We start from the raw sequence: 19,421 nt of genomic DNA, 5'->3' as shown, positions 1-19,421 counted from the left end.
GTGGTGTTGGAGAAGACTCTTAAGAGTCTCTTGGACTGCAAGGAGATCCAACCAGTCCATCCTAAAGGAAATCAGTCCTGAGTGTTCATTGGAAGGACTGATATTGAAGCTGAAACTCTAATACTTTGACCACCTTATGAGAAGAGCTGATTCATTTGAAAAGACCCTGATGCTGGGAAAGATTGAAGGCAGGAGAAGGGGACGACAGAGGATGAGATGGTTGGATGGCATCACCAACTCAATGGACATGAGTTTGGGTAAACTCCGGGAGTTGGTGATGGACAGGAGGCCTGGCATGCTGCGGTCCATGGGGTCACAAAGAGTTGGACATGACTGAGCGACTGAACTGAACTGAATTGAAAGTCACAGAGCTGATTGGGGCAGGACTGAGACAAGAGACCCTGTCAGGATGTCACACAGCACACCCGAGGGACACCTGCCCCAGATTTGGAGCTGTTAGAGAAAAGTTTCCAGGGAAAGAGCACAGTGAAGCAGAACCCTGGGGGGTGCAAGGGAGTTAGCTGATGAAAAGGGAGAAGAAGCATTTCCAAGGAGACAGGTCTGCAACAGACCAGAGCTGAAAGAGAACATGGTGTCCAGCAGGCAGATGGATTTGCCAAGGAGCTGGGGAGTCAGGTAACTCCTGAAAGAATCTGGATTTGATCCTGAGGGTACAGAGAACCTCTGAGGACATTCCCAGGACTCTCCACTCCAGGCTACATTTCACATAGAGTTCCACCTTCCCTCCATCTGCAGCTCAGCCTCCTGTGACCCCAGTCCTAGACTAGGACAAGAGGTCTGCAGGAGCAGCAGACTGGGACAAGCTCTGGGTCCTTGGCCTTGTGGTCTGTCTCACTGCTGGAGTGTGATGGCTAAGCTATGTGTCAACTTGACTGGACCACAGGTGCCCGGGTATTTGGCTAAACATCATTTCTGGAGGTGTCTATGAGGATATATCCAGATGATAAGAGCATTTAAATCTGTAGAGTACGAAAGCAGATTGACCTCCTTAATATGGATCGGTATCTTCGAACCCACTGAGGGCATGGGAGAGTAAAAAGGCAGAGAAAGGGAGGAATCTCTGTCTCTCTGTCTCTTTTTCTCTCTCTCTCTGCCTGACTGCTTGATCTGGAACATGGTCTTCCACCCTCAGGCTAGGACTTAATACCTTCAACTCTCCCGCTCTCAGGCCTTTGGACTTGGACTATGATTTACATCACTAGCTCTCCTGGGTCTCTAGCTTAAAAGCAAGAGATCATGGAACTTCTCATATGGAACTTCTCCATAGCCACGTGGGCCAAGTCCCTATGATACACACACACACACACACACACACACACACACACACACACATACACACACACCCTATAGATTCTATTTCTTTGGATAAGCTCCATGGGGGAGGTTCACTTCCTCATCTGGTTGTTTTGCTAGTAACTGTGTCACACAGCTTTAAGATCTTTGAAGCGGACACTCCTGCAGTCAAAAGCTTAATGTCAGGACCTTACACTACAATGTATGTGCTGTATACATATAGCCTATATGTAGGCTTAGAAAGACGACTGGAAGGACATCTATTAAAATGGTATATTTGGGCGGTTGTAGGTTTATGGGTGATTTTTAAATATCCTGTCATCAAATTTTGATAAATCTGCAACAGTTTTAGAATCAGAAAAGACTTAATATAGAAAGTGTTTATAACTTCAATTCTAAAGAAAATCATGTTGCAGTTTAAGTTTATTTTAAGGAGAAAGTTGACCATGACATTATCTTCATTCCATAAAGATTCAATGAGAGGGTAATGACCATAAAAATGTAGCTATGTCTAAATACTAGCTGGATGGTTGGTATCACAAGCTGGTGCTTTTCCAAAATATTTCTGAAAACTGGGCTGGGAACCAGGGCTTGGTGAAAAGAAAATGTTGATCTTTCAGAGGATTCTTATTCCAAATAAAGGCTTTAATTTATAAAAATGATATTATAAAAATTTACATTATCATTTTAAGCCATAGTTAGTGTCTTGATAAATATGTTCATATTTTCTAGGAGAAGAGTTTTCTTTTATAATCAACTTTTTTAAAATAGCACTTGAAAAAGACTGAAAAAAAAAAGAGATTTTGAGGCACATGAAAATATCACTGATAGACAACAGTGCAGCAATTTGGTTTTTCAGTCTCCTGTTCATTGGAAGGACTGATGCTGAAGCTGAAACTCCAATACTTTGGCCACCTCATGCAAAGAGTTGACTCATTGGAAAAGACCCTGATGCTTGGAGAGATTGGGGGCAGGAGGAGAAGGGGACAACAGAGGATGAGATGGCTGGATGGCATCACTGACTCGATGGGCATGAGTTTGAGTAAACTCCGGGAGTTTGCAATGGACAGGGAGGCCTGGCCTGCTGCGATTCATGGGGTCGCAAAGAGTCGGACATGACTGAGCAACTGAATTGAACTGAACTGAGGCAGGGATGGGCCAGGGGCATTTAAAAATGGCTCAATATCCACAATGAGGTCTCTACTCCCACTCCGGACTTCTTTGACCACTCTGCAACAGCTTCAGGGAACACGTTGAAACTGGTCGCTGAACCCAGTGAGACTACACGGAAGGCTGGTCTCTTCTGAGAACACACAAGGAACTCTGGACCTGCTTCTTTCTCAGCAAATTGATGGTGAAGGTCTATGAGGCAAACTCCAGGTGTGTGCCCTTCCTTCCTCTTTCTTCCTGTCTTTGTTCTCTCTCTAGCTCTTTCTGTCTTTCCAATTCTATTACCTCTTACTACTAGAATCTGCAGGGGCAAAATGATGTAGAATATTGTGTCATGAGTTTTTGGAACTGTAAGGAGAAATATCTAAATTGCTCAAATAATTGAGCCATGAGCAGTTTACTTGGGTTCCAATGATTAGATAATTGCCCCAGTGCTTCACTTCTGGATAAGTGTGGTCTATCCCCCTTGGGGAAAACTAGGATCCTATGAAGGGGTTCATGAAGTCAAAGCTATTTTCATTGACAACACTAAGAAGCTATTTGTCTTTTACTCTCATTCCCTTCTGAGTGGTGGAATTTGCCAGGGGTTACGTGATGAGTGGAATCTCAGCAGACTAAATTCAGAATGATATAACTGTTTGATATGATATGAGAATCTAACTGTTTTCTATTAAGGTAAAGGTTAAAGATGCCCTTCATGGATGACAGCTTTTTTGTGGCAAAGGGGCTCGCATAATTCAATGAGCCATGAGCCATGCCATGCAGGGCCACCCAAGATGGACAGGTCATAGTGGAGAGTTCAGACAAAACACAGTCTGCCAAAGGAAAAAATGGCAACCCACTCCAGAATTCATGCCTGGAGAATCTCATCGACAGTATGAAAAGGCAAAAAGATACGACACCAGAAGATGAGCCCGTCAGGTTGGAAGGTTTCCAAAACTTTCCTGGGGAAGAGCAGAGGGCAATTACTAATAGCTTCACTGATGGCTCAGATGGTAAAGAATCTGCCTGCAATGCGGGAAACCTGGACTCTATCCTTGGGTTGGGAAGATCCCCTGGAGGAGGGATGGCAACCCACTCCAGTATTCTTGCCTGGAATATCCCACGGACAGAGAAGCCTGGTGGGCTACCGTCCATAGGGTCACAAAGAGTCGGACATGACTGAGTGACTAAGCACACACAGCAAGAAAGAATGGAGTGGCTGGGCCAAAGCAGAAATGATGCTCAGTTGTGGATGTGTCTGGTGGTGAAAATAAAGTCCGATGATGTAAAGAACAATATTGTACAGGAACCTGGAATGTTAGTCCATGAATCAAGGTAAATTAGACATGGTCAGGCAGGAGATAGCAAGAATAAACATCGACATCTTAGGAATTAATGAACTAAAATGGATGGGAGTGAGTGAATTTAATTCAGATGAACATTATATCTACCACTGTGGGCAACAATCTCTTAGAAAAAATGAAGCAGCCCTCATAGTAAGCAAAAGAGTTTGAAGTGCAGTAGTTGAGTGCAATCTCAAAAATGACAGAATGATCTCAGTTCATTTCCAAGGCAGACCATTCAACATTACAGTTATTCACCTTTATATTCCAACCACTGATGCTGAAGAAACTTAAGTTGAATGGTTCTGTGAAGACCTACAACACCTTCTATAACTAACACCAAAAAAAGACGTCATTTTCACCATGGTAGACTGGAATGCAAAAGTAGAAAGTCAAGAGATATCAGGAATAACAGCCAAGTTTGGTCTTGGAGTACAAAATGAAGCAGGGCAAAGGCTATCAGAGTTTTGTCAAGAGAGCATGCTGGTCATAGCAAACACATTTTTCCAACAAGCAAAGAGATGATTCTACAAAAATGGACATCACCAGGTGGTCAATACTGAAACCACACTGATTATATTCTTTGCTGCCAAAGATGGAGAAGCTCTCTATACAGTCAGTAAAAACAAGACCTGGAGCTGACTGTAGCTCAGATCATGAGTTCCTTATTGAAAAATTCAGTCTTAAATTGAAGAAGGTAGGGAAAACCACTAGGCCATTCAGGTATGACCTAAATCAAATCCCTTAGGATTATACAGTGGAGGTAATGAATAGATTCAAGGGATTAGATCTAGTAGACAGAGTGCCTGAAGAACTATGGATAGAGGTTTGTAACACTGTACAAGAGGCAGCGACCAAAACCATCCTAAAGAAAAAGAAATACAAGAAGGTACAGTGGGTGTCTGAGGAGGCTTTTCAAATAGTTGAGGAAAGAAAAGAAGCAAAGGCAAGGTAGAAAGGGCAGGATACAAGGATGGACACTACAAAGGACAGAAACAGTAAGGACCTAACAGAAGCAGAAGAGATTAAGAAGAGGTGGCAAGAATACACAGAATGATACAAAAAAGGTATAATAACCAGCATAACCACAATGGTGTGGTCACTCACCTAGAGCCGGACTTTCTGGGGTGTGAAGTCAAGTGGGCTGCAGGAAGCATTACTACTAACAAAGCTAGTGGAGGTGACAAAACTCCAACTGAGCTATTTAAAATCCTAAAAGATGATGCTGTTCAAGTGTTTCACTCAATACGTCAACAAATTTGGAAAACTCAGCAGTGGCCACAGGACTGTGGCCATTTTTATTCCAATCAGGAATAGGTCCATTTTTATTCCAATCCCAAGAAAAAGCAATGCCAAAGAATGTTCAAACTACTGTAAAATTGTGCTCATTTCACATGCTAGCAAGATTATGCTCAAAATTCTTCAAGCTAGGCTTCAGCAGTAAGTAAACCAAGAATTCCCAGATCTACAGGCTGGGTTTAGAAAAGTCAGAGGCACGAGAAATCACATTATCAACATTCATTGGATCATGGAGGAAGCAAAGGAGTTTCAGAAAAAAACATCTACTTCTCTTGCATTGATTATGTTAAAGTCTTTGACTGGGTGGATAACAAAAACTGGAAAATTCTTAAAGAGATGGGAGTACCAGAAAAATTTACCTTCTCCTGAGAAACCTGTATGCAGGTCAAGAAGCAACAGTTAGAACCAGACATGGAACAATGGGCTGGTTCAAAAGTGGGAAAGGAGTACAACAAGGCTGTACATTGCCACCCTGCTTATTTAACTTATATGCAGAGTACATCATGCAAAATATTGGGTTGTATGTATCACAAGCTGGAATCAAGATTGCCAGGAGAAATACCAACAGCCTCAGAGATGCAGATTATAACACTCTAATGGCAGAAAGTAAAGAGGACCTAAAGAACCTCTTTAATGATGAGGGTGAAAAAGCAGAATGAAAAAGCTGGATTGAAACACAATGTTAAAAAAAAAAAAAAAAACTAAGATCATGGCATTCGGTCCCATCACTTTATGGCAAATAGAAGGGGAAAAATTGGAAAGAGTGACATTTTATTTTCGTGGGCTCCAAAAATCACTGCAGATCGTGACTGCAGCCATGAAATTAAAAGGCGCTTACTCCTTGGAAGAAAAGCTATGGCCAACCTAGACAGCATATTAAAAAGCAGAGACATTACTTTGCCAACAAAGGTCCATCTAGTCAAAGCTACGGTTTGTCCAGTGGTCATGTATGAATGTGAGAGTAGGACCACAAAGAAGGCTGAGTGCCAAATAATTGATGCTTTGAACTGTGATGTTGGAGAAGACTCTTGAGAGTCCCTTGGATTGCGAGGAGATTGAATCAGTCAATCCCAAAGAAAATCAATCCTGGATATTCATTGAAAGGACTGATTCTGAAGCTGAAGCTCCAATATTTTGGCCACCTGATGCAAAGAGCTGACTCATTGGGAAAGACCCTGATGCTGGGAAAGATTGAAGGTAAAAAATTAAAATTAAATTTAAAAAAAAAAAGTAAAAGGGGGCAGCAGAGGATGAGATGGTTAGATTGCATCACTGACTCCACGAACATGAATTTAGCAAACTCTAAAAGATGGTGGAGGACAGAGGAACCTGGGGTGCTGCTTTCCATAAAGTTACAAAGAGTCAGACAAAACTTAGCAACTAAACAGTAACAACAAAGTCGTTAAAGATATTTGAAAAATATAGAGTATCTCTCCTCTCATTCATTTTTTCAATTTTGGAAAATATAGTTAATTCTATAAAAAGATGTTACTCATATTAACATGTAATAGTTTATTACATGTTTATTATTCTTATTTATAAATAAATGAATATTTTTCCATTTCTTTGTTTTAATTTCTAAAATAACAAGTATAAATAGATATAATCTATATAAACAAAAGATCTGTGGTATCCTTGATAATTTTTAAGAATGCAAAAAAATCCTAAGATTAAAAATTCTTTAGTACTGTTGGTGGTGGCATAGTCTCTAAGTTGTGTTGAACTCTTGTAATCCCATGGACTGTAGCCTGCCAGGCTCCTCTGCCCATGAGATTCTCCACGCAAGAATACTGGAGTGGGTTGCCATTTCCTTCTCCAGAGGATCTTCCTGACCCAGGAAATAAATCCGGGTCTCCTGCATTGCAGTCAGATGCTTTACTGATGGAGCTATGACTACTGCTATTCTAGTACAATTAGCAACACAGTTATTTTGGTGGGCTTATTTTTTATTTAGATCTGTATAGTATAATCTGCTTGGGGGCTCGGTATGGGGGCTATGTCACTGTCTAGGCTGGACTACATTTCCCAGGGCTCCCTATTCTAAACAGGGGAGGTCACAGAGAGGCTCTTCTGCAGTATCTTGGGGACAGAAGTGGAAAGCCAGCCATCTGTAGCTCTCTTACAGTCCTCACCTATTGACTCACCTCACTGGCCTGAGACTGACTCACCTTTCCCTAAATCCCCCTTCAGTTTCTCTGACTTCTGGGATTGCAGTCTATGGTTAGTTCATTGATAAAAAGGTCCTGGTTTCTATGTAATATGTGTACCATCAACGTCAGAGGCAGCAAGAACAGACTTGGGTTTTAGTCTGCTCTTTCGGGCTCCAGCTTCTGTTTGTCTTCTCTCACGTTCTATCTACATTTCCTCCTGGCTACATTCCCTGTAAACTCCAAGACCTAGCAACAGACATAAAGACTAGGGCCATACCAGCTCCTACGACTGCATGAGGTCAAGTCTCTATTAAAGTAAATACACTTTTTTTCTCCTTATATTATACCAAAGCAATTACTGGGATCTGATGAAAGGTAGGCACACTGGTCATAGCAAACACCCGCTTCCAACAACACAAGAGAAGACTCTACACATAATACTGAAATCAGATGGATTATATTCTTTGTAGCCAAAGATGGAGATGCTCTATACAGTCAGCAAAAACAAGACCAAGAGCTGACTGTGGCTCAGATCATAAACTCCTTATTGACAAATTCAGACTTAAATTGAAGAAAGTAGGGAAAACCACTAAACCATTCAGACCTAAATCAAATCCCTTATAAAATGGAAGTGAGAAATAGATTTAAGGGACTAGATCTGACAGAGTGCCCGAAGAACTATGAACAGAGATTCATGACATTGTATAGGAGGCAGTGATCAAGACCATCCTCAAGAAAAAGAAAGGCAAAATGATTGTCTGAAGAGGCCTTAAAAATAGCTGTGAAAAGAAGAGAAGCAAAAGGCAAACGAGAAAAGGAAAGATATACCCAGTTGAATGCAAAGTTCCAAAGAATAGCAAGGAGAGATAAGAAAGCCTTCCTCAGGGATCAATGCAAAGAAATAGAGGAAAGACTAGGGATCTCTTCATGAAAATTAGAGAAGCCAAGAGAACATTTCATGCAAAGATGGGCTCAATAAAGGGCAGAAATGGTATGGACCTAACAGAAAAAGAAGATATTAAGAAGAGGTGGCAAGAATACACAGAAGAACTGTACAAAAAAGATCTTCATGACCCAGATAATCATGATGGTGTGATCACTCACCTAGAGACAGTCATCCTGGAATGCAAAGTCAAGTGGGCCTTAAGAAGCATCACTATGAACAAAGCCAGAGGAGGTGATGGGATTGCAGTTGAGCTATTTCAAATCCTGAAAGATGATGCTGTGAAAGTGCTGCACTCAATATGCCAGCAAATTTGGGAAACTCAGCAGTGGCCACAAGACTGGAAAAGGTCAGTTTTCATTCCAATCCCTAAGAAAGGCAATGCCAAAGAATGTTCAAACTACCACACAGTTGCACTCATCTCACACACTAGTAAAGTAAAGCTCAAAATTCTCCAAGTCAGGTTTCAACAGTACATGAACCATGAACTTCCAGATGTTCAAACTGGGTTTAGAAAAGGCAGAGGAACCAGAGGTCAAATTGCCAACATCCATTGGATCATCAAAAAAGCAAGAGAGTTCCAGAAAATCATCTATTTCTGCTTTCTTGACTACACCAAAGCCTTTGACTGTGTGGATCACAATGAACTGGAAAATTCTGAAAGAGATGGAAATACCAGATGACCTGACCTGCCTCCTGAGAAATCTGTATGCAGGTCAAGAGGCAACAGTCAGAACTAGACATGGAACAACAGACTGGTTCCAAATCGGGAAAGGTGTATATCACGGCTTTGTATTATCACCCTGTTTATTTAACTTATATGCAGAGTACATCACAAGAAATCCTGGACTGGATGAAGAACAAGCTGGAATCAAGATTGCCAGGAGAAATATCAATAACCTCAGATATGCAGATGACACCACACTTTATGGTAGGAAGCAAAAAAGAACTAAAGAGCCTCTTGATGAAAGGGAAAGAATAGAGTGAAAAAGTTGGCTTAAAATTCAACTTTCAGAAAACTGAGATCATGGCATCTGGTCCCATCACTTCATGGCAAATAGATGAGGAAGCAATGGAAATAATGGCTGACTTTATTTTGGGGGGCTCCAAAATCACTGCAGATGGTAACTGCAGCCATGAAATTAAAAGGTGCTTACTCCTTGGAAGGAAAGTTATGACCAACCTAGATAGCATATTTAAAAGCAGAGACATTACTTTGCCAACAAAGGTCCATCTAGTCAAAGCTATGGTTTTTCCAGTGGTCATGTATGGATGTGAGAGTCGGACTGTAAAGAAAGCTGAGCACCAAAGAATTGATGCTTTTGAACTGTGGTGTTGGAAAAGACTCTTGAGAGTCTCTTGGACTTCAAGGAGATCCAACCAATCCATCCTAAAGGAAATCTATCCTGAATATTCATTGGAAGGACTGATGCTGAAGCTGAAACTCCAATACTTTGGCCATCTGATGCAAAGAATTGACTCATTTGGAAAGACACTGATGCTTGGAAAAACTGAAAGCGGGAGGAGAAGGGGACGACAGAGGATGAGATTGTTGGATGGCATCACCAACTCAATGGACATGAGTTTGAGTAAACTGCAGGAGTTGGTGATGAACAGGAAGGACTGGTGTGCTGCAGTCCATGAGGTCTCAAAGAGTCAGACACAACTGAGTGACTGAACTGAAATGAACTAAACTGATGAAAGGTGGGGGAAAAAAACATGTTCAGGGAACCGCAAGTCAAGGATGATAGTTATAGTAAAAGACATAGTGACCATCTCCCCCTCCCAGTGAGATTTGTCCTTTCACATTTTAGCTTCTGAGGTCATCTATCACCATGAGAGGATCCGATAACCAAAAAGTCACATGCAGAAGTGCATCCAGGAAGAGAAGTGAAGGCAGAGCTCGACTGAAACGATGCCTCAGGTTATCACGCTTGGAAGCACATTTGCTGGCAGGTCATGAAAGTTGGTGAAAAGATATGTATGTTTAGTTTCTCAGTCATGTCCGACTCTCTGTAGCCCTTTGGACTGTAGCCCATTCAGGCTCCTCCATTCATGGGATTTTTCAGGCAAGAATGCTGGAGTGGGTTGCCACTTCCTTCTCCAGGGGATCTTCCCAACCCAAGGATTAAATCTGCATCTTCTGCGTCTCCTACATAGCAGGTGGATTCTTTACCATCCATCAGGCCATCAGGGAAGCTCTGAAAGTGAAAAGATACACGTGGTGTCATTCAGGTCATTTGTGCAGGACAGACAGCCTAGGCTGGGAGTAAGCTGCTAGTGTACATGTGTATATTCTGCTTTCTGGCCACTCTTCCTTTCCCTTTTTTTTTTTCAAGTACTTGTTGAATTGAACACCCACCATGTGAGTAGCCCTGAAGGGAATGATTGTGAGAGAGGTTGTGGGGACTTGTTCACCAAACAACCTGATTACTAGGATGAATTTTTAACCATCCTGGAGATTTTACATTGTGTTCTTTCCAAAGGTGGTAGTGAGGCTGATAGGGAAGTTTAAGCTAGATTACCCAAATCTCTCTGATATTTTGATAAACATTATAGTTCTAAGAAGGTCTTTCTTTCAAGACAGATTACACAAACCCTTCTGGGCATGTAGAGAAATATCAGCAAAATGAGTCATCATTAATGCTTCTCATCATCAGAAAAATCATGGCCAATAATCCTATAAGGGATGGAATGTTACAGGGTATGGTGGAGCAGAGGGACATTTTGCAAAAAGATAGTAAATTTTGTCCCCAAATTCTATAAGTCTAAATACAACTGTGAATATATTTTCATAGCAGTTTGTGTTTCCCTCCAGGAATCAGCAAGGGATGATCCTCCTGCTTTATCTTAAAAGAAACTGAGTGCTGAGATGAATTCACTGCTTTCTGAAAAAGACATGAAAAACCCAGGTGGCAGCTTGTGGTTCTATCAATGTTCTGCCATGACTCCTCTCCAGGTCTATATTTAGCGTGATCTGATTGAGTGAGATCACATGCTCAGAATAAACTAAGCCCAGAATATCAGCTATGATTTACTTCCAGAGGCAGTAATAAATCTCCCTCTTGAAATTGTGTTTGTTTGCTGCTGGCTAGGTTCCTGCTCCACTTGTATTATGCCTCAAAGCTATAAATATATAAAATTTTAAATGGACAAGAGATCTATCTGATAGATATTTGCCCCACTGATTGCATCCTGTAGGCACAGATTAATTTCTTTAAAATATTATTATTTATGACCATTTCTTCAGGGATCCATCTATACAGTTAAAAAAAATACCAACTTCTGGTAATCACCTACCTCACAGTGGATTTCTTACTAAGAGAAATAAAGTCTGAATTTCTCTCAGCTATTGAAAATCGCAATTTCACCACCACAACAGGAAAATAACCCTAGTAGGCAAAGATATTTGAGCCAAGCTAGACTTGGAAGCATAGTGCCTTGGTCTTGGGATTAGGTCACAGAAAGTTAGCTCCTTATCCATTTATGGTGACTGAATTTGAGCTGGGTGGAGTTTGTGGGCACATCTTAGAAGAGACAAGGTGGATATTTGCATTCCAGTGATCATAGTCTGACATATCCCAGGTGAGGCTGTGTGGTGCCCTTCTGAAGACAATAGGGTCCTTTGCTGCCTGGGTGAGCATGTTCACCTCATAATTCAGGAAGGGCAAAACAGGAGATGGTCATGTAGAGCCTGGACTGGATGCAGCCAAGTCATTTCACTGGGCTCCTGGAGTTGAAGTTTTATGCCTACTCAAAATCAGGCAGCTGTTTCTTCCCAGGCAGACCAGCAGACTCCACATTTAACTTGGGTACTCTCACTCCCACTCCGGAATGAGGAGAAAAGTCAAACAAAACCAGTCCAGAATTGACACACGTAAAAGAAATAACAGAAAAGAACATTAAAATAGCTAATACATATATTTTCCTCCTGATTTCAAAGTTGAGACTTGAAAAATATATTTTAAAAGCACTCAATTCAAGTTTTTTGACAGGAAAACAATAATTTCTGAGAGGAAAAAATAAACTAGATGAAACTAACCAAAGATTAGACATTGCAGGGGAAAAGATTAGTGATTTTAAAGACATGGCAATAGAAACTATCCAAACTCAAATTGTAAAAAAATAATAATTTTTTTAAAAAATGAAATCCAAAAGTATCAGTAAGTTGTGGGACAACTTCCAAAGGCCCAACATACATTTAATTGGAGGCCCTGAAGAAGACATGACTGGGGGAACAGAAAAAAATGTTTGAAGAAATGGTGGACATTTTTTTTCAAACTTGATGAAAATCCACAGATGCTTACAGACACAATGAAATCCAAGCACAAGAAACATGAAGAAAATCAAACCAAGATACATCATAATTAAATTACTTGAAACTATTGTCAAGAATAAAACCTTCAGTCAGAAGGGGAAAAACAATATGTACAGAAGGAAAAGGTAAGCATAAAAGCAAATTTATCACCGAAAACTATGCAGATAAGAACACAGTAAAATAACATCATGAAAGTATTGAAGGGGGGAAATATCTGTTAATCTAGAACTCAATATCTATCAAAAATGTCTTTAATTTGATTTTTGGGAAGACCTTTGTTATGGCTGTGTGCTCTCCACCTCTGCTGGATCAGGAAGCTGGGGACACGCCCTCAGATGCCGCAACTGGTCCCTAACTGTAGCCCCTCCACTGCCCTGTGGCCTTTTAAATGATTGAATAATGATGAAAGTGGGTCCAAAGTGACTTCTCTGCTGAAGCAGAATATTCTTATTACCTTCCATTAAGTCAATTTAGTATTCCGGAACAGGCAGAGCGAGCGAAACACAGAAAACTGAAGAGAAGAAAACCTCACTTTGGAACTTTATCCATGACTGTTCTTAAGCTCTGCCATTCTACTTGTTTTCATTTTGCTGTGAATTTATAAATAGTGAAGAAACATTTGGGAGCTTTATACCAAGAAATTTTCCTTGAAAGCTGCTATTCTTGGAGGAAATCATATCAAGTTCCTGTCTATTTTTTTTTAACAAGGTTTCTTATGGCCTTAGATTTTGAAGGATATAAACTCATACCTACAGACTATTTTTAGCAGCCAGGTAAGAATAATGAGATTTGTAAATTAAGAGCTTTGTAATGTGGATGGATGTTTTGCTACCAGAGTTGACTACTCAGAAGATCGTTTATAGCCCTTCAATGTTTTATTTTTGATCTATCACTTCAATGACATTATTTGACCAAAAAGATCAAAAAGGTCTTTCTAAGCTATGACCTTGCTATGAACAATATTTGCATTCACTGTTCAAATGTCTATGTATTATATATCTAAGCAACATCATACTGCCATCACTCAAGGAAGTTGAAAGAGCTGAATATTGATATAGCTCTTTCCCCTTCCCCCCATTTTTTAAATGTAACAAATACTTTGTATGTTCCCCTCTATCTCCCCTTTTCCCTTCCCCTTTGGGAAACATGTCAGGAACTAGATAGTTTAAGATGAGCAGTTGAGAGGACTGAGAGATTGATCCACACAGAGCCTGGCTTCTTTGTGCTTCATCGTAAGGCATTCTGCTGGCCAGCCTAATTAAGTACCCTCTTAACAAGAGAACCTCATGGAAATCCAGCTGGCAACTCAAAGAAGTTCAGGAAGCAGTACCACAGAGATTATACTCTGGGATCCTGGCCATGAGGTTGGAGGCCTCACCTTGTTGAAAAGAGACACTGTATTTAAATAGTGTAGCATGACTTTGTTCCTGCTTGGCTAAATTTCTCAACACCACAGTCAGCTAAGTCCCCTATAGTGACTTTCAAAAAACATGGAGAGCACCTACCCCAAGGAGATGGTAGATTTGGAGTAAACTGTCATAGACATAATTTCTCTGATGGCTTTTCAACAATGGACCTCTTTGAATGACAGGCGATTCTTGGCACCAGCCCTCCCTGTTCCGCCATGATTCTGTGGACTCTGGTGTCTCTAAGGGAGCATATGCTGGAATCACAGGGAACCTATCTGGTTGGCATGGCTCTTCACAAGGTCATGATGGTATGAGCCAGCATAATGGGCATGGCACAGGAAACCATCGCCACTGGAATGGCAACTTCCACTCCCAGAAAGGCTGTGCCTTTCAGGAAAAGCCACCTACAGATATTAGAGAAGAGAAGAAAGAAGATAAGGTGGAAAAGTTGCAATTTGAAGAGGAAGACTTCCCTTCTTTGAATCCAGAAGCTGGCAAACAGAATCAGCCATGCAGACCTATTGGGACCCCCTTCTGGAGTGTGGAGAAAACCCACCTAGTGCCAAGCAACCCTCCAAAATGCTAATCACCAAAAAAGTTTCCAAAGAAGATCCTGCTGCTGCCTTCTCTGCTGCATTCACCAGGATCTCATCATGCAAATGGAAACAAATTGTCAACCATGGTTTCAAGTGTCTATAAGAACCTGTTCCTAAGCATGTACCACCACTATCCAAGGCCAGTGCTTGGAAAGCTAACAGAATGGAACACAAGTCAGGACCCCTTTCCTCTAGCCAAGAGTCTGCTTTTACCAGTCCAATCTGTTATCAAACCAGTGGTACTGGCTGGTGGTGTAGTTTTAAGCTCTCCCAAAGAGGACCCCACCAGCACCACTCCTCCAATTGAGATCAGCTCCTCTCGTCTGACCAAGTTGACCCGCTGAACTACTGACAGGAAGAACGAGTTCCTGAAGACTCTGAAGGATGACCGGAATGGGGACTTCTCAGAGGGCAGCGAGTGTGCGAAGTTGGAAGATTCGGAGGACGATAGCACATCTGAACCAAAGGAAAACGGACAGGAAGGCTATCATCAGAACTGGCTTGCTCTCCCTGTAGAAGAGGAAGCGGGGGGGGGGTCCTCTCTCACTCTTTGGAAGCAGAGCGCAGGTTACTGAAAGCAATAGGATGGCAGGAGTATCCTGAAAATGATGAGAATTGTCTTCCCCTCACAGAGGATGAGCTCAGAGAGTTCCACATGAAGACAGAGCAGCTGAGAAGAAACGGCTTTGGGAAGAATGACTTCTTGCAGAGTCGAAGTTCCAACCTATTCTCCTCTTAGAGGAGCACTTTCAGAGCAGAGTTGGGAGGACTCAGATGCAGAGACAAGTAGCCGTGAGACATCTGATGACAATGTCTGGGAGTAGGTATATAAATGCTCACAGTTAAATCTGACCTAGTAAAGTCAGCTTGTGTGTTTATGGATTATACAGAAGAAATCGTTCTTTTCCTTTCCTTATGTTATTGGTGAATTCTTCATGCACAGGAGAAATAACCATATCCCAAAGAGAGAGTGAGCAATTGGCTTGTTTAGCTTTTGTTGTTGTTCTTCCCTGTTATCTGCTTAATAGAGAGAACTTTGTGTGGTGGGAAAGATTTTTAAGACACACACACATACACACAGTATATATGGGGCGATGCACAGGTGGGCACTGGCAGTGCAGAGAGGAGACGCTGGTCTGCGCAGCAGTTTCTACTACCAGCCCTTGGGGCACTCACCCCTGTGCTCAAGCAACCGCTGTCAATGACGAAGTGACTGCTGAAGTTATAACTGTATTAAATTAATGCTAATAATTTGGATATTTTTTTAAGGGAAAAAAATGTTATGAGGGCACACTGATTTTGCAAATGCCACATATTTAGGAGAAGAGGTAGTGGACTGCTTCCAAGGCTTACACCAATAAAAGAAACTTTCCTGCCACTGCATATTGCTCCAAAGGTAGACACTTCATAAAACGACCAATTTCTCTAAATGCTAGGCTAGTAACATTCAGAGAAACTATTACAGATATTACAGGCTTTGGAGGAAACTTAGAACAGCAGAAAAGTATGCCACCATATCTAAAGATGTTGAAGCTTCAACATAACCTCTGCTGCTTAAAGCTAGACACAGATGCCTTTTACTATATAGGATAGAAAAGGTGTTAAGAGTCCCTCTTAGTTTGAGAAGCTCATGACACTGATTTGTCCATCTAGTACAAATGCCATGAAAAAATAACTGTTAGATCTAAATTTTGCTAACCTCACTTTCCCTTCTCCTCCCTATTCACTTATGTGCAAGGCAACGTTGTTTTATATCAAAACAAATACATTGTTAACCCATTGTTGTCTCAGTGGTAGTGACGAATATTTGAGTTAGATCATGCAAATTCAGGTCCAACAAGAATACATCATCAACATGGATATTTTATTTTATTTCTGGCTGCTCAGGTAAGGTTAGCCCTTAACCAAGCATATGTGTTTTTTCCCTTTTTTTTTTCTTTCTAGGTACAACTGTAAAATATTTGGATATAGGAAGTGTTGTGTTATTCTTGCAGCCTTGATATTCAGGGTAGGTTGTAGAATATAAATTTTTGTGAGATTTCAAAAATTAAGATTACTTTGATAACATTATTTACAGATTTTAAAGATGTGGTTATCACAGGTCTGTTGAGAGGGAAAACTACTGCATAAAATAACTAACTTGGAATAAGTATTTTGCATCAGTTTGGGGGAAAGAAAAGCTTTAATTTCAAAAAGCAAAATTCAATGTACTTCAAACTTCCAAAGGCTCAAAGAATTTCTTATAAGTAGACCTCGAACCCAGGTCCCCCCCCATTGGAGGTGGATTCTTTACCATCTGAACCAATACGGAAGCCCACCAGTAGACTCATACATCAAGAAATGTTAAGGGGTTGTCTCTGCAAGCAGATAGGTGATCAAATCAGATGAAAACAGGATAAAGGAACAAAGCACCAGAAATTGTTTCTGCATGAGTGAAAATATATGGTTTCTTCTTATTGTTTAAACCCTTTTAAAAGATATTTGCTTCTATAAAAATGAAAACCACAGATTTTGAGATTTGTAGTAAGCATTAGAAACTGTATGGTGACAAATCTATAAAGCATAGGAGGGGAGGAATAAAAGCATACTACTGTCGCTTTCTTATATTATATATGTGGTGGTCTAACATCACTTGAAAGTAGACCATGACAAGTATACCAGAAACCCAAAATAACCACTAAAACAACAAAATAAGGTATTTTTCTTTAATTATCCAACTAAAAGAAAAGACATAAATTGCCAGTATCAAAGATGAGAGAAGTGACATCATCACATTCCACATATATTAAAAAGAATTAGAAGGGAAACTGTGAACAACTTTCTGTTAATAAATTTGATAACTGAAATGAATAAGTTCCTTAAAATTCACAAGCCGCCAAAGTCATTTAAAAATAAAGAGATAACCTGACAGAAATAAAATAAATAAAAGCAATATAGTCAATACAAAACTCAGTATTCTGAGTAGGTTCAGAGACTTCGATTCTCTGCAGTTTGCTCAGAATTACACAACATGATGACTGGTTTCTGCATTAGCTTACTGTTTAATTTAAATCTTGAAAGCAATCCCACTGTCATGAAAGTTGGTCAAGGCACTTCCATGCGAAGAAATTCAATTTGTGGTTAAAACAATTTCCACAAAGGAAACTCCAGAAAATTAAACACAAAGGAGTATATCCTAACCTATTCTATCAGGCCCGCTACCCTAATTCCAAAATCAGATAAGAATATTACAAGAAAGTAAAACTAAACCAACATTCTACATTAGTATGAATGTGAAAATTCTAAATAAAATTTTAGCAAATCAGGGACTTACGTGGTGGTCCAATGGCTAAAAATCTGCCTTGTAATGCAAGGAATAAGGATTTGATTGCTGGTTGAGAAACTACGAGCCCACATGTCACAGAGCAACTAAGCTTGGGTACTGCAACTACTGAGTCCAGGATGCTCCAGAACCTGTGTGCCACAATTGGAGAATCTGTGTGTCTCAACAAAAGATCCCACATGACACAACAAAGATTTCATGTGCAGCAACTAAGATCCAGTGTAGTCAAATAAACAAATTTTTTTTTAATGTAGCAAATCAAAGTCAATCATGTATGAAAGGGAAAATACATTATATCAATTTGGGTTTACAAGGAAAGCAAGGTTGGTTTAACATTTTAAAAATCAATGCAAATGAACATAGTTATAAACTTTCAAATGTAAAAGATTAAATATAAAAAACTAAATAATTACTTCCAAAGATACAGAAAAAGCACTCAACAAAATTTCACATATATTTCTCTTTTTTGCCACAGAAATAACTTACTGGAAAATCCATCAAGAAATTATTTTTCCTCTATGAAAATGCTCAATACAATAAATGGGATCCAGGAAGCAATATGACCAATAAAATAGAGTCTGAGGTCTTATAGACTTTAATACTATTTTGATAACAGATGATATTCACCTGCGCAAATGAACCAAATTGTTACTCAGCCAAATAGCCATAAAAATTTATTTATTTTCTTTCCATTAAGGTAAAAAGTAGGCTTTCCATATCTATGCCATCAGGTCTACCTCAATATGTGATAAAATACTGAGCAAATGCATACCAAATAGATAGCTTCTGTGTTATTACCAGGCACTGAGTGAGTCAAACATCAGTTAGCAGCAGCTTGGGACACAGGGCTCACAGGTGGCCTGAGTGAAGGTTGTGAGGTTGATGGTTTCCAGGTCTGGGGTGGGCTGGGTAGAGTTGAGCATGAAGCAGGTGGGCACACAGGGTTGAGGAATGTGGCAGGGTTTGGGCAGCTGTCACAGCAGGTTGTGTCCAGTAACCAAACCATATGTGAGCAGGTGCTGGGCAGGCAGACTCATGCCCAGAATTTGTCAGAGGAGCAGATGGTAGTGGCGGGGCTGGTGGGAACCCTGCAGCAGCGGGGAGCACAGCAAGCCATGGCATTGGGAACCTGGTTTGCTTTTGGTTTCTTGGAGTGAAAGATGAAATATCTAGGATGAAATGTCTCATCTCACTTTGGGGCTCTTTATACATCCCCTTCATCAGGTGTTGGTCCACCAAAAGGCTTCCTCTTGTTTTTATTTATGCCACCATTTTCCACTGAAATTCTCTAATCAATTTGGCATTTACTTGTCCATTAAGAGTACCTGCCCTTATTAAAGTAATTATGCTTTTGACTCGTTGATTTATCACTTTTTGTCATAAGATGATCACATTTTATATTCACAGGGTCCTGGAATGCCAAATCTTACAAGAATTATGGATAATTAGTCCAAAAGACAATTCAGCTATAGTTTCAGAGGCTAAATTCTTCTCATTTTTCTCTTCTTAGTTTTAAATAATGTGCATAATTGATATAATTTTTAATGACTAATTTTAGAATATGCAACTCAAATG

The 19,421-nt window shown here is 40.3% G+C and overlaps 1 non-coding gene and 2 pseudogenes across 1 annotated transcript; 1 reads left to right on the top strand and 2 right to left on the bottom strand.

Annotated features, from left to right (window-relative positions):
* The first annotated feature begins 3,361 nt into the window (after positions 1-3,361).
* Positions 3,362-15,348, top strand: LOC139032373 (vasculin-like protein 1 pseudogene; annotated as a pseudogene).
* Positions 15,349-16,299: 951 nt separating this feature from the next.
* LOC139032483 (small nucleolar RNA SNORD70) lies at positions 16,300-16,384 on the bottom strand. The gene has a single exon (XR_011485038.1). It is a non-coding gene; the product is annotated as a small nucleolar RNA SNORD70 (small nucleolar RNA).
* A 2,286-nt stretch (positions 16,385-18,670) lies between these two features.
* On the bottom strand, positions 18,671-18,963 carry LOC110139160 (keratin-associated protein 3-3-like; annotated as a pseudogene).
* Between the last annotated feature and the right edge of the window lie 458 nt (positions 18,964-19,421).

This window comes from Odocoileus virginianus, chromosome 31, assembly GCF_023699985.2.
Source record: "Odocoileus virginianus isolate 20LAN1187 ecotype Illinois chromosome 31, Ovbor_1.2, whole genome shotgun sequence".
In the NCBI taxonomy this organism is placed as follows: domain Eukaryota; kingdom Metazoa; phylum Chordata; class Mammalia; order Artiodactyla; family Cervidae; genus Odocoileus; species Odocoileus virginianus.
Note: the sequence above shows the minus strand (reverse complement) of the source record. Positions and strands in the feature narration are given on the sequence as shown.